Genomic DNA, 20121 nt, shown 5'->3' with positions numbered 1-20121 from the left:
TCCTCCATGCATGTGTCAAGGGCAACTTGGATGCTTTGTATTATGATATGACAAAGGAGGGGCTCACTCTTGGATGCATTGTACAAATTCAACAAAGGAGGGGTCCACTAAAAGACTTTTGCAAGCATAAAAACAGGCTTTTTGGTGAGAATTTTGGCACCTATCTCCACTCCGAATTTGGAGCAGTGGTCAAAAGAGAAAATGTAGCCCACGCTCTGAATAATCACCTCAAATTGTTTCATGATTTTTGGAGCTACCAGCGGTGAGCTATGATTTTTTGAGTGGACCCCAGTCTGCCCACTTTTTTCACAAGTAGCCCATAGTCTTCTCTCACCTCTTTCCACACTTCTACACACACACACACACACACACACACACACACATTTCTCTCAATCCCTCACTCAAACCTGCACCTTCAATGGTTTCTCTCACCTTCTTCACCATTAACCTCCCCACTTACTCCCATAGCTCTCATATGAGCTCTCCATGTACATACACCATCTCTATGCCTCTCTCTATTATCTCCAAAGTACAATTCCATCTTACTCCTTATATATATACATAAATTCAGCATGTGTACCATGTTTAACCTCTGCAAATCAAAAGATCTCATCAACGGAATTACCATTTTCATCACGATGATCAACCTTGGCAGCGGTGGCGTAAAGAAGAGAAGACGAAGAAGAAGATCGATGGTCATTTTGAGAACCTACACAAGTAAGTCCAAAACTTCTTCAAGCTTCACCATCACAAGGATTTGTTCACTTCATTCAACCATCTTACTCCAACCATCCCACCCATTCTACCCATTGTAAATATATCATTAACTTTCTAGTGATTACTAACACTAACCACTAACATACTAACACAAAATAGCCATTGACCTAACCATAAAAGACACATCACCTCAAGACATGTGTATAGTAACTCTCTCTCTCTCTCTCTCTCTCTCTCTCTCCCTCTCCTTACTTACTTTCACCTTATCTACCATCAATAATGCTCTCTTTTGAGCCCACACCCATGACTCAAGCAGACAAAGAAGGCCCACAATGTTTTGATATTCAAAAAAATCATAATCTTGATTTGTTAGCTTGTAAATTAGGATTTCCAATAATCCTAATGAGGGGTCTCCAACCTATAAATAGGCCCCTCTCCTTCTTGCAAAACAACCTCCAACATCTCACATAGCACCCCAACACTCTATGCGTGAGGAGAGACTTAGGTGTAGCAACCACTTGTGAGCTTCACTCTTGGTGTGAGAGAAGCCTTCAAGCTACACATTGCAAGTGAGAGAGCGTGAGTTCCACAAATCTCAAAACCACTATTGTACATGCTCCTTCATCATCAATAAATTGAGGTTTGGTGCATCAAAGGAGTGATTCGACGTTCAAACCTTCGTCCTTCCATTTGTGCAATACGGTTTGGTGAATTCAAGGTGACTTGTGTATTTTGAGTTTTTATCGGTTGATCTTGATTTTAGAAAGTGTTTTAGTGTGTTTTTCATTGCCAGTTTTTGTCCATTGTAAGAGGGTATTGTGGTGAGAGGTCTCCCACACCCTAAGACAGTGTGTGTGTGTGTGTGTGTTGGCAATGATTAGCAATCACTAAGCATTGAGTGAGTTTGTACAAGTTCTACGATAGCATCATAACGAACCATCTCCATTTGCAAGTCACAAATAAGGTATTACGCAAGATCCTTTCCTCTCTCTCTTCCCTTTGCTCTAGCTCTCTCTGGTCCATTTCATGTGTGTCTTGGTGTGAGGTTGCTTGTGTGTGTTGTGTGGTGCATCTTCTTGGTTGTACCAAAATCTCTCTTGCGTCCTAGTTCGCATACCATAACTAGGTGGTGCCCCTATCTTGTTTGGGTTTGGCTGTGGGTTTGCTGTTTTGTTGTGCTTGTAGTTTCCCCAGCCCAATTGAGCAGCACGGGAGCCTTGAGGGGTGTTTAGAGGTCGCCTCTCTTGTTGCCCACCCCGAACCGCCTCAACGGCATTTGCAATCGATAAGACAATTGATGTCAAAGTGATCAGGCTTTTGGAGTGTCATATAGGTCTCTATATTTACGCCACAACAGAAATAAATTCAATTTTAGAGTTTAAGATAGGGGCGTGCACTTGTAAATGAGATGATGACTACAATGTGTGAATGGGAGAGCATGACATTTTCAATCGAGAGGGCGATTGATGTCGAAGTGATCAGGCTTTTGGAGATTCATACAGTCCTTCACATCTTCCCAACAACAGAAGTAAAATTCAGTTTTCTTCTCAATACCCTAAATTGATATGTACACAAAAAAGACCTCTCAACTTGGAACGATAAATTGATAGTATTGAACAATATACTAGCAATCAATTGATCCCTGGATTTTCAACAACAACGCCATAGTACTGCATAATAGATGAGCAACCTTGATCACTAAATCACAAAATAATGACAGAGTGTTAAGGAAATATGGTTTCCTAATAAAAAAGACAATGCAAAAGTTTTGCGTTAATTGACAACATGGAATTATTTGTTGCAGTAAGCTGTAAAATTCAACATTATGCACGTGAAAAATGCTAGTGTTTTTTGTGCAAACATCGTGCACAGAATGGTGGTGTGTTGTGGAAAAATAAACCATACATAAGTATGGTGTGGAGCTGGCACAATTCTCCACATTTTTTTATAATACCATAAGGAATGTGCCTTTCCCCCACCACTTTTATCCCCTCCAGTGTTGAAGGGGGGCTTATGCTTTTCCTCTAGTGTTAGAGGGGCTAGTTTTTTTAGTAAATTTTTTTTTAAAAAAAAAATGAAGATAGTTTGTTAGCTTCGCTTTCTTGCATCTGATTCAAGGAACAAGCACGCATGCAGTACTGTCGAGATGCAGCGTACGAAAATTTGAAGTAGGGATCTTATTAAACAAATTTTTTAAAGGAAAAACCCAAACATTGGCTTAGACAAAGATTTTAGTGGTTAAGCTCTCTCTCTCTCTCTCTCTCTCTCTCTCTCTCTCTCTCTCTCTCTCTCTCTCTATGAGGTTGCTGAAAACAGCATGCGGACACACACACATGTAGATGCACATAGCGGGGCCATCGCGATCCACTGTACTTGAGTAGCTTCAGCCGCAACAACTATGAAGGATCATTTCAACAGCCCTCGAGGGTTCATCTTCTCCGAGTTGATATTCTCACTAATAGGTCAAAAGGGTATATTTTTGTAAGAAAGGACTAGCATGGCCACTTCAAAAAAGTAATTGGGTGCTGCTCAACAGTATAATTAAAAAAAAGCCTTTGACTAACAATATCATTGTGAAATTTTTACCTTGATTCTTTATATGGCTATATTAGCATCTTGTGTACAGCTCAAGATGTACGCATACATCTCCCCGGCTTGGAGTCAACCAAGATGCACGCGTAGGTGATTATGTCTCTCTCTCTCTCTATCTCTCTCTCTCTCTCTATCGTCACTTGGGCTTAATGGGGGAGAGAGAGAGAGAGAGAGAGAGAGAGAGAGAGAGAGAGAGAGAGAGAGAGAGAGAGAGAGAGAGAGAGAGAGAGAGAGAGAGAGAGAGAGAGAGAGAGAAGTTACATTCCATCACATCTTGTTGACCTAAGCTAAGAATAAGCATAGTGCTTTTGTTGTACCTTGCACAAAGCGGGGCCATCGTGTAGGTGATTATGTCTCTCTCTCTCTCTCTCTCTCTCTCTCTCTCTCTCTCTCTCTCTCTCTCTCTCTTTAAGCCTTTGACTAACAATACCATGGTGAATTTTTTTACCTTCATTATTTTTTGTGTCTATATTAGCATCTTGCGTACATTTTAAGATGCACGCGTACATCTCCCCAACTTGGAGTAAGCCAAGATGCATGCGTAGGTGATTATGTCTCTCTCTCTCTCTCTCTCTCTCTCTCTCTCTCTCTCTTTCAGAATAACCTGATGGATTTTTTTTTAATAATCAAGGCAGGGGGGGTTTTAAAGACAAAGCTCCAGAAAACATTTTCCTAACCAAGAGAATTGCCTATATACCTAAGACGACCTTGCCATATCAAACTAGAGCATGTGTGTTTCCATGAATTAATCATCAACTGAGAAGTAATACAACCAGTTTTCAGAGGGGCATGCGAAAACAATTTTTCCTAGTCTGACGTGCTCCATGTGCCATGATAGTAAACCATTGTTGACCGAGAAATGATATCCCTCATGCATCTGGACCAAATAGTGTCCCGTTTAAACATACGTTTGACCATAGTTGCCCGTCGAGCGTGAGCATGTGCCTACAGGTTAAGCACTCCCAATCCCCCTTGATTTCTAGGACTAATAACAAAGTCCCATTTAATGAAGGTGCAAGTTTTCCCTTTATTGCCCCAAAGGAGTTTTGTCAGCAACGTTTGTATCTGAGCTAGGTGCTTTTTTTTCTAGTCCAACAATGGCAGATAGTACAACAGATATGGCACAAGAATGGCCTGTATGATTCTGAGTCTGACATGCAATGTCCACTCATCACAGTATTATGCAGCTATTTTCGTCCGGACTTTGGATAAAACCCACTGAACTAGCTAGTTATTATTTGAGTGTATTCCTATTGGGTACCCCAAATATCTGACAACATGTCCTTTTGGGATTCTCTTGCCAGCCCAAATAAGATTGTTAAATTGGTCTACATTGATATCAATAAGCACAGATTTTTGCAAGTTCAAGTTCATTCCAGCAGCCAAAGAAAACAGGGCGAGGTAAGACATACATTTATTCAGATTTAAATTGGTAGCATGTAGAAAAATCATAGTGTCATCAGCAAAACCTAGAGCCAGCAATTGTTCTTTGGACAATTTTATCCCATTGATTCTCCCTAGATCTGATTGTTTCTCCAAAAAGCAAAATAAAGGATGAGTATTGATAGCAAAAAAAAGAGGGCTTAAAGGGCACCCTTGTCTCGCTGATCTTTGGATCTGAACTGGGCATAAAAGTCTACCATTTACTATAATCCTTGAGGTAGCCTGCTGACCCAGCAAGAAGATGCATGTACTCGTGTTGGTCCCAAACCCCATTGTTTTCATAATAGCATAAATGAAGTCCCAGGCTACAGTGTCAAATTCCTTTTCATAATCTAGTTGTAGCATTACTGAGTTTTGATTTGTTTTGACAGCATATTCGGTCCCCAGTTGAACAACTAAACTATTGTCCAGAATACATCTGCCCCCAATGAATCCCGATTGGTTTATATGGATATGTTTCCGTAACAGAGGGGATAATTTGATAGCCATTGATTTAGCCAGAACCTTCTCTCTCTCTCTCTCTCTCTCTCTCTCTCTCTCTCTCTCTCTCTCTCTCTCTCTCTCTCTCTCTCTCTCTCTCTCTCTCTCTCTCTCTCTCTCTCTCTCTCTCTCTCTCTCTCTCCGCCCGGCTTGAAGTCAGCCAAAATGCAACTCTCTCTCTCTCTCTCTCCGACAGTAGCATGGAAAAGCAAGCAAAACAACAAAAAGAATTAACTCTTCTGCACTGTGTGTCTTGTGCTCTGCGTCCTCTGCTCTGCATCAATTGCTCTGTGTGTGTGTGTGTGTGTGTGCGCGTGCATGCGTGCGTGTGCTGCTTGCTTTTTTGCATGCTAAGAACAGTGCCAAGCTGCTATAAAAGGTGGTGGCTGATTTCTTTTCTGCATACGTTTAGATTACCTTTAGCTTTACCAGTTCTCAAAACAGTACGCATGCCAAGTGGCATACCTCCCCTTCCTCTATGGCAAAAATCACTCTTACATAATCAAGGTAACAAGCTATGGAAAACCCAACTTCGTGCTTATAGGATCTCCCTTCCTCTCCAAGAAGAGAGAGAGCTTACGAAGCCTCTTTTTGAGACTCCAAAAGGAGACTATCTTCGATAAGAGAGGAGGAGGAATCCAATGAACGAGCAAGAAGTGGAACCTTGAATTTCTATGAATATTTGGCTACATGAAGACGGTGGTCTCGATGATCGAAAAGATCATCCTATAGTTCTTCTCCTTATCATTTCAAAAGGAAAGGGAGGAACAAAGGAAGAAAAATCAAGAAAGAGGTCACCCTCTTCTCCTTCTTCTTCACCTTCCTCCTCTTCTGATGAAAGAAACAAATATTCTCCTAGAGAATACAAGAGGAGAGGATGTTAAGATTATATTTGATGCTACTCTAAATATAGCCTTGAATCCCCTATATATATATATCATCTTGTGTGCGTATTCTACACACTTTGGGGTTGCACTCTATGCGTATCGTCTCTGTGTTTTTCTCTTTCTCTATCTTCTCAACAGTAGTTACTTTTTCTTCACAAAAATAGAGAATGTTTTGTCTTGCATGGCTTTGTGCTGCGCACACAAATAAAAAATTTACAATTCAGCAAAACATAAAATCATCATAACTTTCTGCTCAAAACTCGGATTTCAGTGATTGAAGAGTTGTTCTTAACGTTTTGGTGCATTTTGGAGCTGATGGTCAAATTTGACAAATTTGTAAAATTCTTCACTAGAAGTAACTTATGATGAAGTGGTAACTATTTTCAATACATTTTCAATTGAAATCATCAAAAGGTAGGAGCTTTTATATTTTCAAATCTATTTGTGTTAATCTTTTTGTTATGAATCTTTGATTTATCTTTCTTGTATCATATTCAATTTGATTTGCATAAAAGAACTTAGATTAATAGTTAATTATGTTGTACTCCATGAGAGTTCTATATTGATACGTGTTGAGTTTTTTATTGCATGATTCTTGGATTTGCTTTCTATGGATCTTATGAAATTCAGTTTTTATAAAAGAAAATTAATAGAGTAAAAGTTAAGCATATTGAATTGACCTTGTCTTTAATTCTCCTTATTCCAAAATTTATGAATTTTCTTTTTATGGGTCATATGGAGTTCAATTTATGAAAAAGAAATTAGAGTAAAAGTTAAGCATATTAAATTTACATCGTCTTTCATTTCAATTTATATGTTAATAGAAGTAGATAAATTGAGTGATCTCTATATTTACTCTTTATATAGATCGAGTTACATCAAAATCATATCACTTGAAATATTTTTGTTTTTCTTTTTATCCTTTCCATATGAATATTAAAGTGTTATATTTTAATGATTTATGTAGTTACATTTCAAATACTTACGATTTTAATGATTTACTTTAAAATCTTCAGTCAAACTGATACTTATGCTTTGATAATTCACATCATTTCTCTTCTTCATGAATGTCAATGGTTATGATTTTGATGATTTATCAAAGTGTTATATTTTGATGATTTATTTTCTCTTTTCATTAAAATAACAAAGAGTTATAATTTTAATGATTTGATATTATCGATAACTCATGTCAAATCGTTATGGTTTATTAATTCATTTAAACTCTTTACATATAGATGTTAAAGAGTTACAATTCTGGTAAGTTATCAAAGAGATACATTTTAACTATTTAGTTTTAACTAAAATGTAAAAAACTTATGATTTTTACTTATCGTCAATCCTTATGATCATTTGTTATTGAGATTTACGTTTCCATATGATCATTAGAAGTCGTTCGTACTGATCATTTTTTCCTCAAATGATTATTTATTTATAGAGTTTTTTAATGATGTCAGGATATATTTTGATAGTAATTATCATTCATTTGTATTGATAGTTTCTTTTTGTGATGATTATTCTTTTAAGTTGTTGTTCTATGATACCATCATATGTTTTTATGACTACAAGTTATATATACAGACCTTCATTATTGAGATGATTGTTATTCTTGTTCCATATACTTCTTCCATCATGAGGTCATGATATATTTTCATGATTAGAGTCGTTCTTACTAATCGTTCATTATCAAGATGGTTATTATTCCAGGGAGTTGTTCCATGATACATTTTCATGATGATTGAAAGTCGTTCGTAGTGTTTGTTCATCTTATTGAGATGGTTATTACTCCATGGAGTTATTTCATGATGTCATGATGCATTTTCATGATGATCATAAGTCATTCATATTGATCCTTTGCTATTGAGACAATTATTCTATGATGTCATGATGCGGTTTCATGATGATCACAAGTCATTCGTATTGATTACTATCCCATGGAGTTGTTCCATAATGCCATGATGCATTTTCATGGTGATGACAAGTCATTTGTATTGATCATTCATTTTATTAATATGTTTGTTATTCTATGATGCATTTTCATGATGATTAAAGTCGTTTGTTGTCGAGAAATTTGCGGTCTTACCAGGAAAGCACCGGGATTTTGGCTGTGAGATTTTGTGAGAGAACTTCAAAAAGTATAAGAAGGAGTTATACCATAGATGCCATGAAGTCTAGGGTTTGGAATGAAGAAAAATCAAGGAAACCCCACTCTTTCTCTCTTGCACTCACACACACAAAGAAAGAACACAAAACAAAATATCAAAACAACACAAAGATGAAAAAATCAAGGCTATGGTCGTATCGTATCATGGGTAATATAAAAGGGTTAATAGATGAGTTAATGGAGTTCAATCTTTGCCGATCAAATAGGCTACAAATTGTTCTTTGGAATTGTAATTTTGTGCTTACCATAATATATATGTTTTTTTTAGTGATTGGGATTGATTTTCTATACAAATCCTCTTGGTTTATAGCAAGATAACTACACTTACGTCAAAAGAAAAGTTATAGTCTATAACGCGTAGTATGATGGGATCTAGTGAAAGAAGTATTTTGTTGAGCCTTTGTGGGCCAAAGAAAAACACTATACATTGTTGAAAGTGTATTTTACGGCAAATTCATACGTTAATTGCAATAGATTGCACAGAGTGGAAGCGATAGAAATTCACATCATGTGGAGTATTCATCTAGGATAACTCTAGTATGTGCAATGTAAATATGAGAGAAGTGAAGAGAAGAGAAGTTTTCCCTTCCAAGCCCTATTCTTGCCCGTAGGCAATAGGGATATTGCGGGGCGAGGTGTACTTGTAGCAAGGAGAATGTAGAATTTTTAGGGAGGATGACTCTCTGAGAGTGAGAGAGATAGATTTGGTTAGGGAGAGAGATGAAATTAGAGATACATGCTAGATTAGAGATGAAAAAGAAAATAACAAGAAACCAACAAAATATCAAAGTGAAACACATCTCACTTGGAAAACTCTTCGAGAGTTGTTCACCATTATGATGGAGAGAGAAGAAGAGGCAAGACTTCAGATTTGATTGATTCACCAAGTTCAAGACCTTCTTTGATTAGAGTTGATATTCCAAGGATAGCCTAGAAGAATGGCTAGTCTTCCTCTAAGAGAAATTGTAGGCTTAATCTTATGTTAATGGCTAAGTACAATTAGGAAACAATTCTCTCATTCCCTCATAATTCATCTCATGAATCATTTTAAAGGAAGAAGAGGTCCCCTTTTATAGGTGAAGGGCCTCAAGGTTTACACAAGGAAGAGAAGAGCCAGTGTGAACACGAACTGACAAAGTTTGAAATGATCTATCCCTGCCTGATGTGGGCAGACTATGGTCCACCATTTTGATCATAGCTCCTCAACCGTGGCTCCAAATAAAAAAGTAAAAATGGGGGACATAAAATTTATAAGCTACGACTCCCATTTTATATACTTTTTTCAATTCAGATTGAAACCTTGTGTAAAAAGATCATCAAAATAGGGTTCATTTTTGGTAGAAAAAGTCTTCATGTGGCTCTCTTAGCCTAGAATTTCATTTGATTCCAAAGGACACCTCATGCGATATGAAAACATGACATTGCTACTTGACAAAGTTTTATAATCATACTTGTAATAATACATTAAAATAGGTGTATCTTTGAGAATCATGCAAGCTAGTTCCCACTAGGATTTGATTCCTTCCTAGTAGCTATTTAAAAAGAAATATAAGAAATATATAAAAGATACATAGAATATATATATATTGGAATTTATTCTAGGTATAGGATCTAGATAGTGTGTGAGATGATAATGAGATAGTATAAATAAAAAACGAATGCTTTTTGCCCCAAATTATAGAGGCAGAACTATTGATTCTTTTCCCATAGTATATTTTAATGGTAAAGTAAGAATATGTTACCCTTGAGATAAATAATAGGATGAGATAGAAAGATGATTATCATGCATATGTACATTATGGGAAACATACTTATGTCTCTAAAAAGTTGCAAGATAGATATTGTAGCATTCGTTCCCACTAGATATACGTGTCATAGCAGTACGACATCCACCCCCTCTAAACTTGCACATCCTCTTGTATGTGCCACATTTGATTTGATGCAGCCTAAATTTCCCTGTAGATCTTCCATGATGTCACCTTCATTGATAGATTCCAACACTTCACTTCACTTTGATCTTCATCTGTGTTTTGATCTTCCTCCCCCTCAACATCTTCTGGATCATTGTCTCCTCTTCTCTTAAACATTTTGATCCTTTTTCTTGCAATGGGAATCTTTACTTTTGTACCATGTGGTTCAGACAAGCTATAAGTAGCATTTTTATGAATATTCTTTACAACATACAGTCCAAACCATCTATTTGAAAACTTACACATGACTGTGTGTTGGTTATCAAGGCTACTATCATACACTAAAACCCAGTCAACATTGTTAATTTCTTTACTCATGATCTAATGTCTCTTACCAAAGGAGTCCTTGTTTTTCAACCTTGCATTTTTGAGTCATTCTTTTGCAGCCTCAATGTCTCCAGGTCTTCGCTCTAATTGCCTTATATGTGAAATGCAAGGAGATATTCCCTGCTAATCCCCTCTTGCCAAGGTAGTACATTCCATGTGGGAATTGTATCTTCAATTGGCATCACGGGTTTTGGACCATACATCAACTCTTTAGGCATGTAGCCAATTACTGAGTTATGTGTTGTATGATTAGTCCACAAAGCATATGGCTCTTTCCACTGCCTTCAGGGTTGTAAGTTGTAGTAAGAGAAAGCTTGATTCCTAATCTAGAAAAGAAATCCCTTGCTTCCTCGGTATCCAATTCACCTATGTCTGCAATGATCTTTCCCACACAACCATAATGGCAAATCATCTCATTAAGAAGGAATTTGCATACAGCTTTCGTGGTTTTAGCTCTTAATGCTCTCCCTTCAACCTGGTTAGTTAGGTCCTCTCATGCAAGAACTAAGTATCTCATCTTCGAGAGTCCTAAAGGCATTGTGACCAGATCCACAACCCATTTATAATGCATGGCTAGTGGATATATAGGGTGCAATCCATCAGGATGTTGGACATTTGAATACATTTGACAAGTTACACATGACTCTACAAAGTGAGATAGATCTTTATTCATACCCTTCCACCAGTCTTTTTCTTTTAACTTTGAGAAGATTGCCCACACACCCCTGTGTCCAGCCCATAGAATCTCATGAAACTCTTGCATGAGATTTACTTGAGTCTCTTTTTTACATATAACCCCTTTGTGGTGTAGTACCCTTTTGTTCAGGATGCTTCCACAAGTAACCATCCCTCAAAAAGTACCCATATTCTTTTTCTACGTATCCTCACGAATTCTTGTTCAGACCAATCATCCTATTTTGTTAGAGTAGTCAAGTAGCTTCCAACTAAAAACCAATCACCTTCATAAAGCTCTTTCAAGAAAAATTCAAGTGGATTAGTCATGAAGACATTGTTACTTTTGACATGAGAGATAGAATAGAACTTTGTGTCCACACCATCTCCCCTTTTCAATCATCTATGACTCATCTTTATACCTTGCCCTTGATAGCATATATGCCATTGTATTGTCTTTATGTGTCGTATGCTTAAACTCAGGATTTAAAAATTTAATGCAGTCAATCCATCTCAACATAGCAATGTCTAGCGTTGAGCAGCGTGTAATCATCCCAAGAAGTGGTAGACAATCTGTTTCTACAACGACACATGCACCAATTAGGTACTCTTTTCCATTTTTCAAGGTTGTAATCATAGCCGATAACTCTCTCTTTATGTGTGGATAGTTTCTTTGGAAATTACTTAGTACCTTTGCTCTAAAACTCACCACATACCTGTGTCCTTCTTTGTCATCTTGTCCTATTGCCCATCCAGTTCCTGTAGGACTGGTGTCTACTGTCACGATTACTGACCTTTGACACTCATAGTCTACCTTTCTCAATGTTGGTGCTCATTGGAGAAACTCCTTTAGCTTTTTCATGGCTTTTACACGTGCTTCTGTCCATTTAAACTTTTGATTCTTTCTGAGCAATTGATAAAGAGGATCAGCTACATGTGCATAATGTGGAATCCAAATAACATAAAAGACACATGCTCCCGGAAACCTTCTAACCTCAGGGATTCTAGTGCATTTTTCTTTCATTCTTTGGATGACATCTACCTTTATTAAACAAGGTTTCCTATCGTACGGCCCGCACATGTACCCCACAATGCGCACTTCATTGACACCAAACATAAAAAATTTTCCTAACAAACTAAGATTCACTTCTTCTAGCCTAGATAGAATTTTATCACAATCAATTATGTGATTTTTCACAAACCTGCAAAATCCCCTAAAATCCAAAGATTCATCTTTGTCACTTTCTTCACATCCCTTGATAGGAAAATCATCAATGAAAGACATTGTCATTGAGGAATAAAGTCACATAAGAACTTATTCATCCCATTCATCATATGTGCAACCGAGTTAGTTGCTCCCTGCAGCAAGGTACACATCCTTACCAAACCCAAAGGTGTCCTCATGGTTGTCAAGTCTTTGATTTCAATTGCAAGCTGAAATTGATCATACCCTGAGTAGAGATCTCCCATCGAGTAGATTTCCCTCCATGAAAACGCCTCTACAAACTCATTCACAATTGGACTTGTAGCTACATTTCTAATTGTCACCTTGTTCACTGGTTGCATATCTTGGATGAAGCATAGAACACCATTCTTTTTTGGAACTGTGAACCACCTATTTCAGTATGGAGCACAAGAAGGCTCCAAAATTCCCATTTTGACCTTCTCATTCAATAGCTCTTCTAACTTGGTCAAATGAGCCTTTGGAACCGGAATAGGCTGCAGATTCCAAGGCGTACAAGGTATTGTAAAACCTATCATAGGAGGTACAATAGAAGGATCAACACATCCTATCTCATGTGGCTCAAATTGAAAAACCTTACCATGATTTGAAATCATTTCTTTGAAGCACCTTGTCTCCTCCTGTGTTAGAAACTCCTCACAACCAATTTGCAACTCTTGAAAAGACTCCTTTGTGAAGGTATGCCTAACCTTTTTAGGATTACTCAAACTTGGTTGCAAAGAAGCCTGCTCAATATTTCCTTGTTGTTGGGTGGTAAGCATGAAGCTACTGGTTTCACCTTTTTTGCTACACTCTTGTATTTAGTTTCGACCTGGATTTATGGGCCAAGTTTTTGGTTTTCTTTGAAAGATTCTATTACTTTATACATTTCCATAGAGCATACTTTCACAACTTCATTTTCAAGATGCAAACTAGATTCCATTATAGCATCAACCTCACCCATAGTATCTACAAAAGAAACTTATTCACACAAACCCAATAGGCTCTAGCAACCCACTCTCTTTCATGCCTATTTGTACATTATGTACATATTGCCTCTGACATCTCTTCAAACCTTCAAGTTTTGTAAAACATACTGATCTATTCCTTGTTACCAAGGAGCCAATTGAGGAAGTTTCACCTATTTTTAGATCATGCAAGACCCTCTTTCTTTTCGTACCACTGCAATATCACTTTACAATGGTACTTGGCCAAAACCCATCATTTCTCTATGATCATGAAACTCTTTGCTCACCTTTGGTAGTGGATGTTCTTTGAGGTTGTCACAAATTTCATGGTTTACACAAACTGTGAGAAATTGAATAGCACGTTTACCATTTTTGCTTTGTATCATGGCACAGGATGAACCATCATCCATTACCTTTGTTTCCATTCAAACTCCTAGGATGTAGGGTGTTCCAAGGATAAGATGATATGAAAGTGTCTCCTGTATAAAGAAGTTTTGTTTGACCTTTACATCACATATTGTCATGTTTACACTTGGATATGCTGCATATAATTCACCTGATGAATTGTTTGCCACTCTCACCATCGAACCATGTTCTGTGTCTATTGTCCATTTACATTTGTTGTAAAGACTATTTGACATTATATTTATTTTAGAACCATGGTCAATTAAGGCAACAAATGTTCTTCAAGATCACCTACCTTGACCAATGTCACTGTAGTAGCCTGTGCCCAATGGCTTCTAGACTAGTGGCTCCTAGGAATACCTTGAGATTCTTCCCCATCATCAACAAATTTCACTTCCCTTACATTACAAGAAGATTGATAGCATCCCACCCTAGCTTCATCACCTTCTTTAGCATGCACCTGTTCTCCTTGTGTCTTCACAGTATCGCCTTCAGCTAGACTATCCAAGTGTTTGCTTTTGATGTCGCTAATTTCTTCATGGAATTCATGCTTGGCTATGCCAAGTACCTCTCTCAAATTAAACTCAACCTTACTTTTCAAAATCCTCTCCTGTATAAATTTATTTAAGTATGTAGCAAGCTCAATGTTAGATTGTAGTGTGTAAGCTGGTCCTTTTGGCTTACCTTTTGTTGGCTCCTTTTTCTTCCCTGTTGTAGATTCCTCCATGGTCACTTCTGGTGAAGGTTCCTCCTGTGTTGGTGGTACTAAAAAAGGTGCTACATCATTCCTCTTTACACTTCTTGTACCTCTTTTTGAAGGCCGTCCATCACCATTTTCATGCCTACGCTTTTCTTCTACAGTGGCTTCATGGCTTTGGTAGTTTGTAATGTATGCATGGACATACATTGAATCCACTAGATCACTCCACCTTGTTTCTAGGTGTATGCAATCACCTGCTTCATGTAGAATCTCTTTTGTAAGATTTCTCTTTTTAGCTAATTACATGAAATTTGGCCAAAGTCGACCGTGATGATCACTCGCCTCTTCATCACTAAGATTCTCAATTTTTACTCCTTAAGTAGCTGCCTCAGCTGAAGAGGTGGCATGGTTAGTGTCCATATCTTCAACTAAGGTTTGCATTCCCCCCTTCCCAAAGTTAGTTCTCAAAGGTAGACATGTGTCTCTTAAGTGGATTTTACCATCCTTAAAAAAGACAACATATTTTGTTAAAGCATAAACTAAACTATTACAATCCCTTCTTACATGGTCTGTGCTATCCCACCAAATACATCTATTAACAAACGCTTCATTGGGCTATTGTCTTTGCCTAGGAAGTGGCCCTGATGGTTGACATTTTTCTTCAAGCTTTGCAAGCTTCACCTTCAATTCACGCATTCCTTTCACAAGCTCGTCTAGCATGGAATCATCAAACTTAGGAGCCATAAAAGTAGGCTTTACCATTTTTTCAGAAGTTGAGAGGAAGGACTTGTAGTGCTTACTACCATCTTGTCCCTTCTTCTTTGACGTTTAGTAAGTAGTGAGACAACACCTTCAACCTCATTCCAGTCGGTCTTTAGTCCTTGCTCAACAACTTTGTCTTCAAGAAGAGCTCAATCTTTTCCGACCAAATAGGCTACGCATTTTTCTTTGGAATTATAATTTTGTGCTTACCATTATATATATGTTTTTTCTGGTGATTGGGATGAATTGTGTGTACAAATCCTCTTGGTTAATAGCAAGATAACTACACTTATGTCAAAAGAAAAGTTATAGTCTATAAGGGGTAGTATGATGGGATCCGGTGAAAGAAATATTTTGTTGAGCCTTTCTAGGCCAAAGAGAAACACTATACGTTGTTGAAAGTGTATTTTAAGGCAATAAAGTAAGAATATGCTACCCTTGAGATAAATAATAGAATGAGTTAGAGAGATGTACATTATGAAAAATATACTTATGTCTCTAAAAAGTTGCAAGATATATTTTGTAGCATTTGTTCCCACTATGTACGTGTCACAACACGACATCGTATTGATCCTTTGTTATTGAGATGGTTATTATTCCATGGAGTTGTTCCATGATGCCATGATGCGTTTCCATGATGATTATAAGTTGGTCGTACTGATCGTTTATTTTATTGATTTGATTATTCTTCCATGGAGTTGTTTCATAATGCCATGATATGTCTTTATAATGATTAAAAGTCATTCATATTGATTGTTTGTTAGTGATATGGTTATTCTTTCATGGAAATGTTCCATGATGACATGATGTGTTTTCATGATGATCATAAGTTGTTTGTATTGATCGTTCTATTATTGATATAGGTATTATTTCATGGAGTTATTCCATGATGCCGTGATGTGTTTTCATGACAATTAGAAATCGTTCGTATTGATCAATCATTTAATTGATAATGTTGGAATTAGGATTGCAGAGAAACACACACAGCTTGGAGAAGACGAAGGAAGCTCAAGGCACACAATAGAGAGTGTGTTACTTAGTGTGCAATAGAAAGATAGATAGCCCTAGAGTGATGTGCGTATATACAATGCACATAGGAAAAAACCTCCTAAAGAGGGAAAAAATGCCCCGGCGGTCCTAGTGTGTTCACACACATCACTACCACATGTATATGGTAACAAATCCCCCCTGGAGTGATGCGGTGAATGAGAGCTGGCACATGAGTAAAGGGAAGTGCCATGCCCTGAGGACAGGATCAGTCCACAAAGGGGAGTAAGCCCAAAGCTTTGCGGGAAGCTTCAAGCTTCTCACGAGACAATGCCTTTGTGAAAAGATCTGCAAGGTTGTCCTGTGTTGGCACATAAGCCATGCTGATCTCTCCTGCTCAGAGCCTCTCCCTGACATAGTGGTAATGCACCTCAATGTGCTTTGTGCGAGCATGAAAAACTGGGTTCCTCGCAACTGCCAATGCACTCTGACTGTCAATGTAGATAGTGTTGGCAGTGTCCTGTCCAACACCCAAATCAGCCATAAGGCGTTTGAGCCATACACACTCAACCGTAGCTGTGAAGACTACCCTGTACTCAGCCTCACAACTCGAAGTGGCCACAGTAGGTTTCTTCTTGCTCAACCATGATATACATGAACTGCCAAGCATGAAACAAAAACCACTTGTGGACACTCGCGTGTCAAAACTACCAGCCCAATCTGAGTCCGAAAAAGCATGTAAAACTGGCGACAATGATCCCCCCTTGGGATAAAACAAGCCAAGATGTAAAGTGCCACTAAGGTAGCGGAACATCCTCTTGACAGCCTGCCAATGCTTAGACCCTGGGCTATGCATAAATCTGCTGACCTGTGAGACTGCAAACTGAATATCCGGCCTCGTGTTGCATACATAAATGAGGCAGCCAACAACAGTTTGGTAAAGAGTGACATCAGTAGGATCGCCAGCATCATGTAGATTCAACTTCAAACCTATTTCCATGGGAGTGGCAATAGGTTTGCAATCCTCAAGTCCAAACTTACATAGCAATGTCTCTATGTAACTTCTCTGACACAAGGCAATACCACCATCACACTGCTTAAAGTGTATACCCAAGTAATGATGCAACGGCCCCAAATCTTTCATCTTGAGAGTAGCATTCAAATCAGCCTTAAATTCAGCAATATGTCTCTCATTTGGTCCAGTGATCAGCAAATCATCAACATAAAGAACCACGATGAGAAATACATCACCCTCACGCTTTACATACAATGTGCTTTCTGTTGGACTGTTACAAAAGCCTTGTTTGACCAAATGAGTGTCAGCTTTCTCATACCAAGCACGAGGAGATTGCTTCAACCCATGCAAAGCCTTGTTACATTTGCACACTTTGTCCTCTTGTCCTTTTATGACAAAACCGCGAGGCTACGTTACATAATCTTCCTCAAATATGTCACCATTCAAGAAAGCAGTAACAATGTCTGATTGATGTACATCCCAACCAAAATGAGCTGCCAATGCACATAGAAAACGCACAGTAGTCATACGACAAGTGGGAGCAAAAGTCTCTTCATAATCTATGCCTTTTTGCTGTGCATAACCCTTTGCAACAAGTCGAGCCTTATGGCGATCGATCTGACCATCCGGTTTGCGTTTCAACTTGTAAACCCACTGTGTACCAATGGCCTTTTTGCCAGGAGGAAAATCACATAAAGTCCATGTGTCATTTTCTATAAGTGCATCATATTGTGATTGCATGGCAGCCATCCAATTTTCTGAATTCGGTGCTTCATCAAAAGACAGAGGCTCCTCAACATCATGTAAACTAGACACAGCCAAAGCATAACAATCTGATGCATAAGATGCATGGCGAGAGCCTCAACGAGTACGACTAGACAAAGGTGCATCTAATTTACTGTCACACAAAGTGTGCACCAGCCATTTTGGCATACCTCTTGCCTGCTCATTTTCAGCCCTTTCCTCATCAAGTACATCATGTACATCTGCATCAGTAATAGGCTGATCTAAAACATTTTCAGAAGCCCCCATATGCTGTACATTTGCCTCATTGGAACTTACATTCGTATTTCCACCACTGAAAAGAGGCAACAAAGTGTCATAAATGTCTTGTGAGCTTACATTACTGTCTCTAGTACATGACAGCAAGGGCTGAACAGAATCTTCCACAAACACTACATCCCGAGAAACCAGAATACGTTTTGTTTGCGGATGATACAACCTGTAACCTTTGCTTTCAGCCAACAAAAATACATTTGACAGCCTTATCATCCAATTTTCTGCGCTGCACTTGTGGCACCAAAGCATATGCCAAACAGCCAAAAACACGCATGTGCTCAATAGAAGGTTTTCTATCATGCCATGCTTCATATGGAGTAATAGACTGCAAAGCTTTCGTAGGACACCTGTTAAGTACATAAGTGGCACACATGATGGCCTCAAGCCAAAAAGAATGCGGTAAAGCTTGACTTTTGACCATACATCGTGCCATTTCCGTCAGTGACCTGTTTTTCCGCTTTGTAGCACCACTGTCGAAATACCACACATGTGAATCTGCAGCAACTGACAAGCATGCATCATGGACAGCAGGATTGTAAGTGCACTCTGCGCTAAAAGCCCATTCTGCATCAACATCAGCAACACAGTCTCCTTTCACAGAAGACTCAACAATGGCTGCATTTGTAGTGGAACTAGCTTTTGTAGTGGAACCACCCTCTTTCTTCTTAGCCTCTTTGGCCTTCAACTTAGGACACGAATTCATCAAGTGATCATTGGCTTTACAATAATGGCAACGCATCTTCTTTTTTCCCTTATCACCAGAATTGCCAGACGAAGTACTACTAGCAGAAGCATTAGGAACATAATTTTTTCCACTCGCAGCAGAACCATAAGAAGTGGTTGCATTACTGTTACCACCCTTTCTTTGAGAAGCAATAAAGGCCTGTTCAACTGCACGCTGCCTAGTCCTGTTTTTTCTAGAAAGTGACTCTTGCAAGAGCAATGTGCATAATGCATCAAACTTGACAACTTCGGGATTTCCTTGGGTCATCAGTCTCCAAGTACTAGCAAATGTCTGGTAGGAATCTGGTAAGGCATCAAGAACCGTCTGCACAAGGGAACTGTCTGAAATGACCACCTGCAGAAATAAGCTGCTCATTGATATCCTTGACACTAGCAAGGAAAGTGTCCATATCATCTTCCTCATGCATAATCTTCGACTCCAGCTCTTTACCCAGCAAAGCAATTTTAGCCTCATTGCGGCTTGCATTAAGACCTGCTAGAATATCCCAAGCCTGTTTTGCAGATTTTGCAAAACGGATGTGAGGAACAATGGTGCGCTTCACAGACAACGCAATCAATGCATGAGCCTGCGCATCCTTAACATCCCAACGAGCTTGTTTTGTCATAGGCAAAACAACTCTAACATCTGCAATCCTTGCAGCAAGACCTGCAACATCCTCAACATCGCCTACATCCTCAGAACCACGACGTACATCAATGCCCTGCACAATGTTCCAGACACACTTTGACACAAGAACATGTTGCATCATATAAGCCCACATAGGGTAGTTGTCCCCATCCAACCTGTCCTCAGTAGCAAACATCTTGAACACATCTGTGTTGTTGTTGTCAGCCATGGTAAATGCTGCACCTGATGTGAAAACTGTCCGAAAATAAGAGAAAGGGAGAGGGAACAACCTGTGCTATATAGCACAAACCGTAGAAGACTGTAAGGCACCTATTATGCAGAAAACGGCACTGACAGAAATTTTGCACAAAATGACGAAATAGCCTGTGCTGTATTGCCTGTA

This window comes from Adiantum capillus-veneris, chromosome 1 (genome assembly GCF_014529385.1).
Source record: "Adiantum capillus-veneris isolate H3 chromosome 1, ASM1452938v2, whole genome shotgun sequence".
Lineage (NCBI taxonomy): Eukaryota > Viridiplantae > Streptophyta > Polypodiopsida > Polypodiales > Pteridaceae > Adiantum > Adiantum capillus-veneris.
Note: the sequence above shows the minus strand (reverse complement) of the source record.